The sequence below is a fragment of the Protopterus annectens genome, chromosome 3.part1 (assembly GCF_019279795.1).
Source record: "Protopterus annectens isolate FY-2018-M chromosome 3.part1, PAN1.0, whole genome shotgun sequence".
Lineage (NCBI taxonomy): Eukaryota > Metazoa > Chordata > Ceratodontiformes > Protopteridae > Protopterus > Protopterus annectens.
Genome location: NC_056732.1, coordinates 1,030,829,736 through 1,030,848,155, shown reverse-complemented (window position 1 = coordinate 1,030,848,155; position 18,420 = coordinate 1,030,829,736). Strand labels below are relative to the sequence as shown.

The window sequence follows — 18,420 nt, the reverse complement described above, 5'->3', positions numbered from 1 at the left end:
AAGTTTTCAGTGTTTAACAGCAGCATCACTTAATTTGCATAACCATGATTAACGAAAGAAACTGAAACCCCTTTTAGTTTCTTCCAGGCAAACAAAATTTGTTTTCCATTCTGTCTTTAAAAAGGTAGAATTCTATATTTTTGTATCATCCAGATTGCTCTAACTCTGCCAGTCACAATGGGTAAACTACACACGCACACACTGTGCGTGTGTGCACTTGTGTATTAATATATTTACACGTACACACATGTATATGATACAGATATACACACACACACACACATAAATATATATTTATATATATATATGTATGTATATATATATATATATATATATATATATATATATATATATATATATATATATATATATATATATATACATATATACATATATATATACATATATATATATATATATATATATATATATATATACACACACACACACACACACACACACACACACACACACACACACGCTAAGGTTTCAGACTTTATCTGAAATTAAAGTTGACTCTTTAAGGTGAAACGCTGGCAACGTTATTTTCCTGTCCTTAGTAGCTTAAGGCTGCCTGCCTCAGAGCTTTCCCCTCTACTGCTTTCCTAGCATTGATTGACAGGGAGAAGTCTTTTTTTGAAAGCTTAGGTGAAGCAGCCTTTTATTTACCTATCAGATGCCATATGATGTGGCCTAGGTCACCTCTGCCAGCCTCCTGTAATACCACAGTTTCTTCACTTCATTTCTTTCTGGGCCTAAGGATGCCAGCCTTTACCCTGAAGATGTCTGTCCCAATGCTGTAGCTGTCATGATTGAGTGGTAGGAATATAATATTTTGCCATCAGTGACTGTTCTTAGTCCTGCACAGTACTACTAAAATATTAAACTGAGGGAACAATAAGTTTGCCTCAGTGCATATATTTGCAATCTTCCCAAGCCTTTTTTAAGTTCAATAATAAGCTAAAATTAAACACTGCTACCTTTTATAGTTGTCTTTGTATAAAAATAAAATCTATTAACAGTAGGCCATGCATTTGTCACTTAAAGAAAATGCATTAATACAAGTCTTCAGAAATATAGAATGTTGCTATGCAGTTAAAAACAAAAGTATTTGTGAATGGAGTCAATATTTCCCTTAGTTTCTAAAAGAACACATATTTGACCTATCGAGAAGCTCTCAAACACTTAAGTAGTTTAGGAGTGCACAGAAACACAAATAAGTACAAAAAAGCCAGTCTAAAAACAAAACTTAGATATCAGCTTAGTAACTCAACTAGTGCCTTCATAGTACACTTTGAAGGCGGTAGCATAGGTTCTAAGTAATAAGATGCAATATGATTTTATAATTTTTTTCTCCAAGACTGGGTATTGTGATATGTCCAGAAGTCATCCCTGTTCACCAGATGCTTCTGGATTGGAAATTGCCTTTAGACGTCGTCTCCTTCATTGGATTGGCAGTAGGTAGAAAAGTTATGTTATTATCCTCCCCCTTCAAGGAAACCTAAGTAATGAGATTGCTTGCAGATATCCTGGCTCTTTCATTTGACTGTAAATCCAGTCTGTAGTAAGCAGAATTTTATTGCCTGCCTTGGGGCAACTGTATTTCTTTTTCTGCTGAAGGGGCTCTTTCATTTGAAAAAAACTGGAAGCCATTTGGTTTTGCAATTCCTTTTCATAATGATTGACAGTTTTCTGTGTGTACAGCTTGGTGCATGCTGAAATTTTCCTGTCTCAGTGTGTTGCATCCGGCAGCTTAGTGTGTTGCCCCTTTTCTCTGGCATTTCTTCGTATTATATGTCCTTGGAAAAGGGAACAAAGACCTGCATATATTTTTAAAAGAAGCACTTCCTGTATTTCGCAACTCCTTAACTAACTGCACATTTCAGATGCATGGGCATATATTTACTGGCTTCTTCCAATAGTCAGTGATTTCTGCTTTAAATATTTCAACTTTATGTGCGTGCCATTCCAGCCCAGTATCGTCAGATCACAGCTAAATGTTCATCCTTATTTCCATTAAGTCTGAAAATAGCATAAAACAAACTTTACAGTATGTAGCATAGATGTCTGAAAGCATTTTAGTTATTTAATTTTCAACTGTATTCAAACATATCTAATGGAACTAATTAAACTGTTTCTCCTCTTTCCTTCTACACTTTTATCTTCCCCATTTTAACAGCTGTGCTCCTGGTGTTTTCTCCATTTCCCCTACCTTTACTGTGTTGCAGCTTGAACATCCCTTATCTACGTCATATTTGTGAAGTTGACAGAGTTGTTCCTGCCTGTTCTTTTTTTTTTTTATTGCTTGCTTTCTTCATGTCATTCAGCTGCTGCCATTAGGGGTTGCCACAGTGGATCATCTGTTTCTATTTCTTCTTCTCCTCTACATCATGTTGTCACATCAACCACCTCGTGTCATCTCTCACCACATCCATAAACTTCATCTTAGGCCTTCCTCTTTTTCTCTTACTTGGCAGCTCCATCCTTCTCCCAATATACCCAACATCCATCCTAAGCACGTCCAAACCAATGCAATCTTGCCTTTGTCTCCAAACTGTCCAACCTGAGCTGACCCTGTAATATACTAATTTCTAATCCTGTCCATTCTAATCACACACACTGTAAGTCTTAACATCTTTAACTCTGCCACCTCCAGCTCTGACTCCTGTCTTTTCGTCAGTGTCACAGTCTCCAACCCATATTAACATAGCTGGTCTCACTACCATCTTGTAGATCTTCCCTTTCCCTATTACTGGTACCTGTATATCACAAATCACTCCTGACACTTCTGCACCCACTCCACCCTGCCTGTACACTCTTCTTCATCATTCTTCCTCACTCACCATTACGCTGAACCATTTATTCCAAGTATTTAAATTCATCCGCATTCTCCAACTCGTCTCCCCTCTACATCCTCACCATTCCTTTGTCGTCCCTCTCACACGCGCGCACACAGACAGACGCACACAGACAGACGCACACTCCTACTCCTGATGATTTTCATTTCTGTCTCCTATAGAGCACATCTCCAGGGTCTCTTCAACCTGTTCCCTGCTCTCACTACAAGTCATAATGTCATTCATAAACATCATAATCCATGGGGCTCCTGTCTAATCTTGTCTGTCGGTATGTCCATCACCATTGCAAATAATTCTTTATGTCATTGCTAGTCTCAAAAGCTGTTTTATTCTTATCCCACCCCATTAAAAAAAGTTTCATCTAGAGGGAACACACCTCTGGGAATAATTTTCAGTATGCTCTGTGACTGTTCCTTATACTCTTTGTTTAGTTCCAACACACATGATGTGTCCCTGCCCTCCTGAACCACCAGCAAATTTCATCCATTCACATAAACATCCTCATCACCTTTAGAGTATAAAAATATTTATGGAGGCATTTACATGCAAGTTTTGAATTTATTTGCCCTAGTCACATATCTAGGCAAACTTAACTTTTGTTCCCACTCTACTAGTTCTTTTCATCCTTGTACCTCTGTTTCCCAGGCCTTCCACTGCATCTCAGGCTATTTATCACACTTTCAACCATATTCTCCGTATTTAAGTAGTTTTATAACTGATCTCTTCTCTACTCCAAGTGTGTTTCTCTGTCATTGTTGCATGTTCCCTGTCCACATCTGCCCCTTTCAATTAACCTCCATCTTGCCTTCAATACTTGGTTCTCCCCATTTGTATTTCCATTCCAGTTTATTCTTTCAGATCTACTCGACTTTTCACTGTCCCTACCTCTAGTGTTTATATCCGGTTCCTTACTTTGTCCCCTGTCCCATTTTTCTCCCATCTCCACATAGCTGCTTTCCACTTCTCCTCCATCCTTGTTCTCCCTAAAGGTATTGATCAAAAACTTGCATATTTTTTGGGTTAATTAACTTCAGTTGCTTTTGTAGGAGCTGCAAGCCTCTTATGATACTTTTTGACTGTCACAGTAGTAAACTGTTTCTAATATCCAGTATCCTGTATTTCAGGAGCTGGTCCCGTTATTTCTGCAGAGCTGGCATTTTAAGTGTAAAAATAGAATATAGTTCATTTTGCAGCTTTCAGACCTCTAAAATATTGAACACTACCTCGCGAAAGGATTAACAAGTGGGCAAAATGTGGAATGCTTACTTAACTTCAAGCTAAGGGGCTCACAGGGTGATTAATATGCGACTTTATACTTTCAAAACATTTTTGATTCAGTACCATTTACCATGGGTGCCTGTTAGAAAGTCTTAACACTGAATGTGTGGCAGAGCCTTTCATTGTTGAACTGCAAGGAACATGGAATTTTTAGACAAAGTAACAAAAGGACTTCATAATGAGGTACACTTGAGAGATGCAGTTAATTTCTGCCTGTTTTATACTACCTAAGCTATTTTGTGCCCATCTGGTTTCTAAAGCAGAACTGTTTGAAATGTCCTATATTTGTTGAGATGAAGATGGAGATAACTTACCCGAAGACTAAAAGCAGAACACTCAAGTACTTGAGGCTTCTACTTGAGGCACGTATCCTGATGCTAGGACAAGCTCAGCATTTCATAGATTCTAAGTAATTTACATATGTTTATCATTCTCACAGCTGCAATAGCCTTTGGTTTTGTAGGTTGTATCCTGCCCATGATTCAACACATGGCCAGCTTCACAAAGCTGTGGCTTCCTCCTTTACCTGTACTCACTCTGACTGTTGATTGGCTAGCCCCTTGGAGGGAAACCAGAAGTCAGAGTATAGACAATTTCAGTTTGTTTTTGCAGCTTTAATCATCACTGAGGCTTCACAGTAGTAGCTGTTGGCTTCAAGTTTTGTTTCTGGCAAATAAGATCCCATAGGTGATTACTTTTACACACAAATTATTGCCCTGCTAAGAAAATTGTTTATTTTCTCAGTAAAAGTGGTATTTCCTCTTTAACAAATCCAGTGGTATAGAATGTCAGCATTTCTTGTCAGACTCTATTTTTAGCATAGGATTTCTTTGTCTGTTGGGGCTTAATTTTGTGGTAAAAATGCACTGCTTTCACAAACTTATTTGTGCAAGTTTTAAGGACTGGGAAGAGTTGCATGGAAAGTTTTTAAGTGCTTGTATACACTTATCTGCTGATTTTTCTGTGTATCCACTTCGGAGAAGGGTTTTTCAGTTCTGACAGGAATTTTTGTGCACTGCTTGTGCTTTTACTTTTCAAAGTGCACTGTATGGGGAGATTTGTGTGTGTGTTGCTTGTGTACACTTGTCAGACAGCTTACCTTCTGACAGACCCGTTCCACCAGTGCTTACTGACAACCAGGCTTCTTCCTTGGCTACACATGGGTACTTTGGTTTTGCTGGCTGTTCTGCTGTACCTAAAAAGAAAAGGCTTCTATGGACAGCCATTATTTGGTGACTCTGTAGTGGCCTTTCATTATTTCTTAGACCACTCCATTTAATACTGCTGGTTCCTATGGTGTAGTCCTTCAACCACCATGGACTAGGGGTCATCCATGTCTTTACTGTTCAGTGTCTCATCCAGACATGGGACAACCATCTTTGAGTCTAGGAGATATTCCAGAAGGTGGTTGTTTGGGTGGCTAGGGAAGTAGACTCTGGGGGTGAAGTGCCATTTTGTGCAAAGAAGAAAAAGGTTAAATATTGCTCATCTGAGGGCATACTGTTTGTAAAGTTGATTTCCTTACATTGGCCAGAAAATTATTGCAGTCTGTTAATCCTGGAACTCAGAAGTCCTTGATAGTGTAATCTCAAAGAAATTCCTGATGAATGTAAGAGGATTCTTACGACAGACAAGGCTTTTCCTGGAGATTCTAAAGCCCGACACTGTGATTCTGGGAAAAGTTGGTCCTCTCCAGCTCCTTTGGAGGAGTTTTCCTTTTCAGAAACGGTTTCCATGATGAATGAAAAATTATTTTGTGAGCAGGTGGACGCTTCCCATGAACTGGGGAGCTAATATTACATGTTGCAATTCCTCACATTTTGCCAGCCTTGAAGGATTGTTAAATGCTGCTTGTAATCCTGATTCTCTAACTTCGATCTGTATAAGTACCAAAATTAAAAAAAAAAAATTCTTGTATTCTGATCTTAGAACTGACCCAGCTGCCTTTTCAACCTCTTCACTAGCTGGAAAACTGACTTAGTGCTAATCCTTAAGGTTAACTCAATCACCAGAATAAAAGTGCAACACATCAAGGGGTCCAATAAGCCACAAAGGAAATGTTAGAGAGAGACTGTGAACACCAGATAAAGGACCAAAAACAATTTAATAAACTTTTAAAAGTTAGGCACTTTCATCCACACCAAAACAATTGGACTTCTTTAGAGCATAACCCCACCCACCAATATTCTATTTATATAATTTAGGTCATTAACCTTTTTAAAATTTTAAAGCTACAGCATTGTAGATTTAAGAAATTCTAAATTTATTATTATTTTTTTTTTTAATTTAGTATTTGTTTACCGGGAAAGTCCAATTTGGAACAAAGCCAATTTTCAGCGGAAGTCCAGGGAGAAATGCTCCAGACACGTGTTTGTAACGTGGGAGGAAACCCACACGAATGCAGGGAGGACATGCAGACTCCACACAGAAGGCACCTTAGCTGAGAATCAAACTAGAAAACCTTTTGCTGTGAGGCAACAACGCTACTGCTGCACCACTGTGCTGTCCTAACAAACAAACTTCAATAAATAAATGCCTCCATAAAAAATGACTAATCAATTCACAGTTTAGCTGCTCTTAATTTTAAAATAGGTTTTATAGAAATTATTTTGCAAATTTGTTGAAATTCTGGCATTCACAGAATGTTTATAAAGTGCATTTTTCTCATTATGTCTACTTGTATCATAATTGTGCTCATATAATCTCCTTAGTTGAAGCTCAGTTTTGCAGACACAAAATGCCAGATGCGAGACATTTGGCCAAATTTGCCACACCTCTGTTATCACAATTATCATACTTGAAAAAATAGCATTACTGTTGAAAGAATTTTCCAAAACAGTATTGACACCTTCATGTATATGAACACTGAGCACATACAATTCTTAAACCTGGATTAAATGTCTTTTTGTTATAAAACCTGATTTCAAATTAAGAACAGTTAAACTAAATTGATTAGTTTGGAGATGTTTATTGACGTTTACTATTATTTTACAATTTCGTAAGTCTACAAAGCTCTAGCTTTAAAATTTTAACAAGGTTAACTACCTTACAAACATGGAGTATTGGTAGGTACCATTTTTTGGGTACTAATCTGTAAGGTATTAAACAGATTTGGAAATAGAATTTTCTCCTATTCCACTTGAGCATACAGAATTGACCATCAGTGTGGTAGTTTATTCTTTGCTGAGTATACAGTCTAAATGAATGCTGTGCCCTTCTGAATTCAATTTCTGAAATGTCTCAAGTATCTAAACATGCTTTGAAAAGTGTGTATGATTTTGAAGTTACTGTGTCTAGGTCCACTACTACTGCTACAGTTTTGAGGAGGTATGCCTGGGTAAGTAACCAAATGTTTGCTGATGAAGTAAAGTCAGAGTTTAGATTTTCTATGAGGAGGTTTTTGATGGGCCCTTCTGCTACTTGGGTCCTCAAACAATTTAAACAGGGTAAGTAATTCAGGGAGTTTCTAAGATTTTCATCTCCATTATAAATCTCTCAAATCCTCTGATCCCTTTAAAAGGCAAAATGAGCAATCCTGCCACCTCCTGGCAAACTGGGTTCAAAAAAAGAGATGACGAGAAGGGAGCAATTAAAAAAAAAAAAAAAAAAAAACGGGCACTTTCAGAAGAGACGATCTAATCCTTCTGAATGACTGCCAGCAGTCTTTCCCTTTCCCGTCCTGCTGATCCCTACCAGTCTGTCGGACAAATTGGCCCTTAATGTTCTGTTTTGGCAACAGATTGTATTAGATTTTTGTGTGGTAAAAGTGGTTCACAAGGGTTACATTTGATATTGGGGACACACAACTCCTTTCTGGGCAATTTTTCCTCTCTGTTGGAAACAAATTGTGTTTTTCTTCAGGTTTTGCTAGCCAAGTTTGGATGTCCTTGATCCAGTGCCTTCAGATCAAAGGAGGAAAGGCTTCTACTCTGTAATGTTTATGATCTCAAAGAAAGAGCTTTCATAGACACCACTTCTAGATCTTTCCTTTCTCATCTCATTTGTGAAAATGTCAAAATTCAAAATGTTGACTGTTCAGTCCATTACCTGTCTTCCCTGTTGAGTTTTATAGTAACATTAGAGCTAAAGGAATTATTATCATTTCCCCATAGCCATAGGATTCAGAAAATTTCTCATCCTGTGTCTGGATCACATTATCAGATGTCCTTCTCTTCAGTGTTGCAGTATTCTTTACATATGGGTTGTATTCTACCATCGACTCGACATCTGGCCTGCATACAAAAGCTTATAGCTTCTTGCCGGTACATGGGATGTTGCATGTAGGTACTGACGTCAGCCATAAAAGGGACATCCGCACGTACAATCTTCAGAACTTTCTTCACCATTCAGAAAGGTTGACTCCTATGTATGGTCTGTGGTCTGACTCCTTCACTACTCTTCCAGCTTCAGATAAGTACCCCATTGGGGATTTATTATTTTGCTACTGCTGTTTACTGCTGTTCATGTCATCCAGGAAGGGTAAGTGTAGGTGTGGAAGGCAAATTCCACATAAGGATATTACAAGTTTTGCTTGGAGCCTAGTCGTGATCACCATTCCTGTTCTGTTTGCCAGGCCTCCATGCCTAAGACTTTGCGAAGCTGTCTTTCAGCTTTAAACCTTTATCTGGAAAATCAGAGACTCAAATGTCTGGTTAGGGATGTGATGGAGGGTTCCAGGGGTCCTTTGGAGCAGAATTTGAAGAGGAAGATAAGTAAGTTAAGACCTGAATCCTCTTCTGCTGTGGCTACCTCCACCGACATTCTCCTTGAAGTCTGTGAAGACCCGGTGGTACTGTTTGAGGTCGGGTCTGCTTCTTTGGCGGGTACCCCTAGGGAAGCTGTCAAGACTGTGGATCCTAGCATGTCCAAGGCCTTGCAGATGCCCAGCTTGGGTGACTTGGGAGAACCATGGCTCGTTATAATGGAGGACTCCGGGACTGCTCCTGCTTCTCTACCAAGGGATCTATTGGATGTTAGGCCTATGTCCAACCTCTCTCCTCCAATGGAGAAGCCAATTAAAAAAAAAACAGAAAGCTAAGCACCCAAATGTTCCGTCCAGTCCACAATCAATTTGGGATGCATTTTCTCAGCGTCTTATTAGAGCCCTTGTGGCACTGAGGCCTACAGCTTCTTCCCTCCCTGTTCCAGCATTCACTTCTCCTCCTGCGCTGGCTTATGGGTCTTAGGGTTTTTCCTCTGTACAGACTTTGGAGGTGCAGGTCCTTGATTTACTCTGAAGAATCCTCTTCTGATGAAGATTCTCTAGCATACTACACCCAGATTCCTTCCCCTCTGGACTATGCTTCTTCTGTAGAGGAGTTTAACTGGGGAGATTCCCCTGTAGAAGAGCTTTATTTTGGGGAAACTGTCAATAAGATTTCAGTTCAATTTCAGAAGCACAAACATGTTGCTATGAGCTTCTTCAGATGGAAGCCTCTGCTGTTCCACCTGTTCTTCCTTTCTTGGATGCTTTTGATTCCACTTCCAAAAACCCCGATTCCCAAGCTCTTGCTCCTATGAGACCTGACAGATTTTATAAGGTCCCAGATGACTACAAGTTTCTTTATAAATGCCCCTCTGTTGACCAAACTGTGGTCTCTATTGTCTGTGATAAATTTTCTTGTCTGTCTCTTTCTGCTAAGGTGCTTTCGTCTGATAAGGAGAGCAGGATATTGGAAAGGCTAGGTAAAAAAAAGTATATACTTCATCCACCTTAATATTAGGGCTGTTAAATACCAGACGCACACATCTAGGTATTCTCCGGCTGTACTTTCTCAGACATCTCAGGCTTTGTCCAAATTATCTGACTCTGAGGTTAAATCTCAAGTTCTCAATCTGCTGTCTGCATCTTCTCAGGTAGGTAGGCATTCCATTAGGTGCAGTTATAATGCAGTGGATGTTTCTGCCAGGGCTGCGGCGGCCTCTGCATCTGTTCTTGGACGTCATTCATGGTTACGGCTCCAGACTTTACCTGATGACATAAAGGCTAAACTGCTTGATTATCCTTTAGATAATTCTGCTTTTTTTGGTTCAGCTGCTGCAGAACTTTTCAAATCTTTGCAGGAAAACGTTAAGGAGCTCCAAGATTTAAAATGCTAATTTCCCCAGTCCCCAAATTCCACAGGGATTTTCCTGCCAAGACTTCCTTTATCAGAAGACCTGCTTGTTCCTCCTCCTCTTCTGCTTCTGCAAGGGTCTAGGTCTAAGAAATCTTCTAGGTGATGCCTCTCAGTCAAAATCACCTGCTTCTACACCCCCTTCTCAGTGGTCCTTTCAGGCCAGGCCTGGATCTCTGTGATAACCAAACCTTCCTTTCAAGTCATACTTCTCTCTCTCTCTGCCTCTATCTCTCCCTTTCTGTCTGGATGGAGATCACTCGGGACCCCTGGCTGCTTTTCCATCATCTAGAAAGGTTACTTTATGACTTGGAGGACTCTTCCATCTTTCCTAGGGATCCCTCAACCCCCTTCCAGCCATCTTTGTCTCTTTCCTCTGTTACTAGCTCAACTCTTCCACCAGGGTACAATCCAGGTTGTTCCTCTAGATTGAAAAGGAAAGGGATTTTGCTCCAGGATGTTTCTTGTCCCAGGAAAGGATGGTCCTTGTAAACCTATCCTAGATCTCTCCCATTTAAACACCTTCCTGAAAGTGCCTTTTTTTGGATGCTTGTCTGCAGACTTTTTCCTCTGCTTCCTCCTCAGTCCTCCTCTGCTTCCCTGGAACTCTAGGATACTTACCTGCATATCCTTAGATCACGCTTAGTACAGTAAATGTTTACGTTTCTCTGAGGGTTCTTTGCACTTTCAGTTCTCTACCTTGTCTTTTGGTCTTTCCACTGCTCCAAGGGTTTTCCCCAACTGCTTGATTCCAGCCATTGTCTTCTTGAGGGTTTAAGGGATTAGATCTAGACAACCTTTTTTAGGCCAACAGCCAGGATCATCTAAGGTTAAACCTCAAATTAGCCATTCCCTTTCTTCTGAGGTTGGGAGTCACTGTAAATTTAAAAAAATCCAGTCTCATCCCTACTCAAGACCTAATTTTTCTAGGATGCAGGTTTAGGACGGATCTCATGATGGTTTTCCTCCCCTCAGACAAGGTTCTGTCTCTCTCTTACAAGCTACATGGAGACCCTTCTGCCTTTCCATTCATCTCGGCCATGGAATTTCTAAGATTGCTGGGATTCATGGTTTCGATTCAGTGATTTCTGAAAACAATTTGGTCTCGGCATGCCCATCCTTTTGATGTCTTGCTCCCTCTTCTCCCTTTTCTGAAAACATATACATTGGTGGATCCAGCAGCCATCTCAGAATCCAGGCCTACCTCTTCACATGCCTCAGGTTTCCCAGCAACTCTTCACAGACTCCTCAGATGTAGGTTGGGGAGCAACTTTTGCTTACACCAAGGTTCAGTCTTTGGTGGCCTGCTCAACAGGGAGAGCACATTATCAAGGATGCAACCTTGATTCTAGCCTTGCAAACTTTCCACCCTCTCTTCTTGCCATGTCCCCCTCATGATTCTTACAGACAATACCACTGTCCAATGGTACATAAACAAGCAAGGTGGGACCAAGTCTTACCTTCTTTGCTATCTAGCTCTCCAGGCATGGGAGCTGGCTATCCAGTACAAGGTAATTCTGCATGCTGTATACCATCCCTCAACTCAGAATTCAGTGGCAGATGCATTAAGCAGATCTATGACACAATCCCATGAGTGGATGCTTTACAAGGATGTGTTCCTGGTTCTGGTTCATTGGTGGGATACTCCATAAGTGGATCTTTTTGCCTTCCCTCAGGACAGACAACTTCCTCTTTTTTGTGCCAGGGTCCCTCACCCTCGTGCCTGGAATGTGGATGCCCTCGCTTTCTCATGGAAGGGGATTTTTCTTATGTATTCCCCCCTTCCCCCTCATTCTGAAAGGGCTGCTGAAAATTCAACAGGACAAACCAAAAATCTTGCTGGTGATCGCCTTTTGGCCAAGACAGCACTGGTTTCCTCTTCTGCAGTTAGCCAGGGGCCATCACCACAAGTTGCCTCACCAGTTTGACGTACTCACACAGGACAAAGGAACCTTGAGCCACCCACATCTGTCAACTCTCTGGGTTATCAGCTTCTTATTCCCTTCAGGCACCTATTCCTACAAGACGTGCTTAGGGTTTTGTAGGAGGCCAGGAAACCCAGTACTAGCAAATCTTGTTTCCATATGGTTTTCTGTGGTCATTCCATTAGTGTTTTCTTACCTGTGTGAATTTCTTAACAATGGTGTCTCATTCCTTAGTGAAAGTTAATTGCTCTGCTCTGTCTGCTTGTTTGCCATTGACGCCTCCATTAGCTTGGAGGTCAAACCTTTCCTTAAAGGGGCCCTACACATGAAACCTGCCAGGAAACCGGTACCACCTCCTTGGGATCCCAACTATGTCCTAGAGAAGCTTAGCCATGCTTCCTTTGAACCACCTGCCTCTGCTTCTGTAATGTACTGCACTTGGAAAACAGTGCTTCTGGTAGCCTCGACTTCTGCTAGACGGCTATGTGAGATTCATTTGCCGCAGGGTACTAAAGGAGGGAAGGAAGCCTGCTACTAGGAAATCTTATATTGGGAAGTGGAAGAGATTGTTTAGTTGGTGGCTAGCCAATAGCCAATCCCTTTCATAGATTCTATAGCACTGGTTCTTAAATATTTGAGTTACTATCCTCTGGTGTTATTTCTGTATCAAAGTTCATTTGGCAGACATTTGAGCATGTCTCACCATGAATCTTCCCCTTTTCTGCCTTTTTTTTTAAACTGTGTCTGGATGGGGTTTTGCATCTGAGGCCACCTAGAAAATGTTGCTCAGTCCTAAGATGTTGATGATCTTCCACTGAACCAGCTCATCAGGCTTATCAGACTATAGTTATTGCACAGACCTTTGCAAGAAGAGTGTTTGAACTGCAAGCTCTCATGATGGGTGAATCCTATCTGGTGGTCTTTAGATGGAGAGTCACATTAAGAACAGATCCTTCATTTATGCCCAAAGTTGGTTAAAGGCTTAATTTCAAAAACTTAATCTCCCAGTGTTTATTCAGATACGCAGAACCAGGGGGAAATGTTTCTACTTACTCTGGACATGCAAAGGCAACTCGGGTACTATCTTGATACAGCCAAGTCTTTTAGAAAAGCAGATCAGCTGCTGCTTTTATGATGGGACAAAGAAAGGCAGCCTGTGTCAAAACAGACTATTTTGAGATGGTTGTCCATAGCTATTGCTTTATGTTCCAACAATCTTAAATCTGTTCTGGGTGGTATCAAGTCTTTTTTGATGGAGTACTGGGAAGGGGTGGAGAAGATCAAGCATTCTAGTGGCAGCAACACGATCCTCTGTACAAACTGTGGATTCCTTTTCCAGGTCCAGTACTAGCTTTGGTAGGACCATTCTGCAGGGCCTTCTGGATCTTTATCCTTTTCCACCCAGGTTGGAGAGACTTTGATAATTGGCCCATATAGTTACCGGCTACTAGAGCAGTAATAATGATGAACTTGGTACAGTTGTGCATGTTGTACTTAACAGTAGATATTCTAATTCCTCACTGCTGCAGTAGCTGCACTCACCTTCCATTCCCCTACTTTTATATATAGTTGTTGGTATATACAGTTTTTTTTTTACTGTTTATATCTTTGAAGCTCAGGATGAGTAAGATGTCTGTAAAGACGGTAGGCAAGAAGGTCCTTAAATTGTCGACTCTTTGACTTCTGAGCCCCTTCCAAGGGACTACCCAATCAGCAGTCATTGTAGGTGGGGGTAAGGTGCCAGAGCTTTGTGAAGCTTGATGGTTGTGTGTTAGGCATGATACAACTTGCAGCCAAAGGCAGTAAGGAGGAATTTGAATATCTGTTATGGTAAGCGCAACTTACACAACCATACTTTATCCTTCCATAGTGTTGCTGCACATTACAAAACACACCATGTCATAAGATTTGTAAGTGTAATGAATAGCAGTGCATGACAAAATAGTAAGTTGAGCAAGACATTTGTTTCCCATATTTTCCCTTTACTTGAATGCATTTGAAGGCGCTTGACTGTTTTGGAATAAACTTGTTTGCTGGCTTGCTTTAGTGATTTCACTTCCTACTTTAGAAGTTGTTCCTAGTTTGTATATATTTTTGTGATTTTGGTTTGAACATCTCATTTAAATCCAAGAAAGTTATTCCCCTGTACTCTGCCCTGATTGGGCCCATTGTAAAATACAGTGCAGCCTTTTATTATCTTACTAGACACAGTAAAAAACTGGAAAAACTGCAGAGGTTTCCAACAACGATATCAAGCCTAAAAAATCTTTTATCAGGAAGGACTGGAATCACTATTTGTGTACTTCGTCATATGGGCTCTTGAGGGAAGATATGTGCCTTAACCTCTCTGGTCTTGGGGAAACCTATTATGGGAGACGTCATTTGTCATTTTCACCATATCAAACAACATAGCCAGCACTAGAAAGACCTCTCCATTTTCTTGAACTGGCATAGACTCCTCTTACATGCCAAGCAGTGCGACTTCCTGATGGCCTTCAGATGTAGCTGAGACAAATGAATGGGATTCCAAAAATACACTCCAGGATTTACAAGTCTTGCCCTCTTTGAAAAGGTTGGTAAAGCCCTGATGGTGGTTACTGATAGGGTACACAAGTCAAATATCCTTGTATTTCCTACATTTCCAATGATTCTTATGCAGTATTTTACACGCCCTAATAATTGTACCTTCTTTAACAGCATCCATTGTTCTAGACTTGATTAAAAAGTCAACCAGAGCTGGCCTTTCACATTGCACTCCATTACCCCTTTTTGTATAGCTATACTTTGCCTTCCTTTGAGGAATTATCAACACTGTAACCTGCAGTCCAAACTCCTGCTTAGCCTCATCCCACTCTGTTTAATTTTCCTTCTGAGTTTTGTTCCCAATACTTGGTTCTTTTGTTAATTTCCTCCAGTAAATTCCAACCCCTTCTGCCTATTTTCTATACCTCTGCTTGCTGACATCTCTATTAGTAACAATCTCCTTTTTCCTGTCCCACGTTGGTTTAGTTCTTTAACTTACTACATTGTGAATATATTATATAGTTAATCTGACATTATCTTCATTTGATCTTCAACCTGTGGGTATAGGCACCGACATCAGTGCTGAGCCAGCCAAGCTACGGTGTCGAAACTGAGCTCCTCCCCTACCCATAATGCCCCTCTCTCCCTCACTACCAAAGATCTTGTTTGCCGCCATTCCAGCTGCAAGCAGGTCATATGAGCTCCATATTTGTTGTGTGTTTTTGGCTATTTGTGAACATCTTTGTACTCCAGTACCATTTTAAAAATCTTTGTTAGTTTCTGAACTTTTCCCTACCCTTTTCATTGCTTTAAGGCTTTTTCTGGTCAGGTTCCCTTATCTTTATGTCATGGCTGATAAATCAGGAAAGTCAGAGAAAGGTGCTGGTTTTAAAAAAAAATGCACTGGGTGTGAGCATGAACTCCCTCTCTCATATGGTCACATTGTGTGTAGTATGTTTAGGTGTGCCTCATGGAGACTCTGGATGCTCTATTTGTGCAGGGTTTTCTTCTCGTACCCTCGTGGACAAATGCATCAAGCTGATTCTTAAGGGTTTTGTTATCCTGTTCTTCTTTTATGGGTGCCAGGGACTCAACCTCCTGTTAAATCGCCTGAGAATAAAAGCAGGAATGTTGATAAGAAAGCTGAGAGAATGAGAGAGAGAAATCTAAAGTTAACCACTGCCCCCCCGGAGAAGCAGAAACTTGCAGAATCTTCCCCTGCTGTTGGTGAACCTTCTCCCAAGGTTAGGCCTAGGTTATCTTCCCCTCAGCCTCTGTTCTCTCCTGAGCCCCTGGATTCAGCTGCGCCCAGGCATCACTCCTGGCCTGCATGTGTATTGCTTTATCTGCCAGGTCGACCCATAGCTTATCAGGAGGTAGCAGTTGCCAGCATCAAGGGGCCGACGTCGACGTTTTTGGATTCTAGACTGACCATGGCCTTGAGTTTCTAGACTTCTTTCTCTTAGGTGCTGGAGGGCTCTTGGTCGTAGTCCACTCGGCACCATTTCCAAGGGTTTGGCATCAGCGTCCAGGCTTTCGGTGCCTTCTCTTACCCTCGGAGCTTCAGCACTGAGCAACTCTGCACAGACAACTCCCATCGGGGCAGATGGGTTATGTAGTTTGTGGTTTTGGCTCTGCCAGTGTCAGGTGCCGATCTCTTGCTCTCCATTGGCATTTGTGGTGGAGAGGGTCCTCTCAACTTGGGTGTAGAGATCCTCGATGCTTCCCCCTCTGGATCCTGTTCAGCACCAGCTGGACTCTGGACCAGACATCTCCAGTCCTCCACTTCTACAACAGCCTTCCCTGACCCTCCAGCTTTCTCTCACTTTGGAGCTCCAGGCTACCAGTTCTTCCCTGGAATCTCCCCCTGAGGAAGTCCACCAGAAGCACTTGTGCAAGACGAGGCACATTGACTCCACCCCCGAGTCTGTCACAGAGACACTGACTGGGAGGAAGGTGATGGTCCCCCTCCTATCTCCACCTGATGTCTCCTTTGGAGACATCATGGAAATTCTGCATTAGAAGGGTGGGATAGTTGTCCCCAAAGCCCAATCCGGATGAGTCATTGTTCCTGGAGGCATTTGTCCCTGGGCCCATCTACTACATGGGTGACCCACCCCCCCCCCCACCTGTGGACCCTTTAGTAGACCTCATTGCCTACAGGGTATGGAAGGAACCGGACATGGTAAAACAAGTCCCAGAATTCCCTGACAAGTTCCTTAGCCCCCCCACCAGACAGGTTTTTTTGGCAGAAGGACCGTCTCTGTTGATGCCTTGGTGGTTGCAGCTGCTGCAGAAAGGAGCTGGCCCAGGAGAGCTCCTCTGTGCATCCACCTGACAAGGGAGTCCAGAGTGATAGACTGGAGAAGCATGTTTATACTATAGCGACCTTCTCTCGGAGGGTGCTGAATTACATGGCACACGTCAATAGACTGCAGAGATCACTCCTCGAGGAGCTTTCTGCGTCTACCCCGGAGTCCATGTTGGCAGAGGAGAAGTTCTCCTCCAGACTGGTCACTCTTTTAAAGCAGTTTCTAGCACCTCTGAGGCTTTTATCCTATGCCATGGAAGGTGCATCTAGAGCAGCTGGTTCAGGCTTCACTACTAGACAGGATTCAGTCTGTTGAGGGCATGTGCGTGTTCTTCTGGAAACTCCCTGGCTGTCAGCAGCCCAAATCATTCAGGCTCTGGGATCTATGGCAGCAACCACTGTGATTTTACCCTTGACAAGACTACACATGTGAGTTCTCTAATGGACCCTATCAGTTCAGTGGTCACTCCTGGACCAACCCCTGTCCCATCCCATTCGGCTGTCCAGTACCTGCAGGTTCTCCCTACTATGGTGGTTGAACACACAGAATTTAGCAAGAAGTCCATCTTTCATGGCTTCGCCTCCTGTGGCCACAGTCACCACGGATGCACCATGGTATCCTTCGAAAGCTCATCTGGATGCTTCCCGGCTCAGGTGGTGGGGCATTGGCTGGGACAAGACTGTTCAAGGGACATAGTCAGTGTTGGAGAACAATCTACTTATCAGTGTTCTGGAGATGAGGGCAGTGCTTCTGGCATTGCAGGCACTGCATTAATTTCTCCCACAAAGAACAATTGCGATACAGACAGATAAACATGGCTGTGGTTTGGTATATCAACAAACTGGGAGGAACCAGATCTTACCCCCCTCTGTCAAGAGGCCATGAGATTGTGGGCATGGGTAATTTCCTCAGGCCGCCTTCTTACTGCAACGCACATTCTGGGCAGTTCAACATACTAGGGACAAACTCAGGACGATTGTCTCCTCACGAGTTATCTCTGAAGCAATCAGTGGTGGACATGATCTTCCAGAAATGGTCAGCCGAGCTGCAATCTCTTCACGTCACCTTCAAACGAAAAGTCCAGTGAGTTTTTCGCCCTGATTCCCCCAGAAACACTCTAGTTCATGCTTGCCCCCCCCCCCAGTCTGCTGTACGCTTACCCTCCTTTTCTGGCAAAATTCTTTCTGAAGGCTCAGAGGTCGATGTGCCATGTGATCCTCATTGCCCCCTTCTGGCCTCGTCCGGTTTTGTTTCCTCTCCTTTGGTCTCTGTGTTAGTCCTCCTCGAATTCTGGGTTGATGTCCGGATCTGATTTCCAATCTGGAGGACAAGTATTCTGATCTGGAAAGCCTGAACCTCACAGCTTTGCTTCTGCAGTTCCAGTGATGGCTAGAGTTCCCGGACTTTT

General features: G+C 42.1%; 1 protein-coding gene across 1 annotated transcript in view; it reads left to right on the top strand.

Moving 5' to 3' along the window:
* Positions 1 to 18,420, top strand: part of LOC122797745 (centrosomal protein of 192 kDa-like) — a 1,194,871-nt gene that overhangs the window by 1,041,625 nt on the left and 134,826 nt on the right. The gene's annotated exons all lie outside the window — the stretch shown is intronic.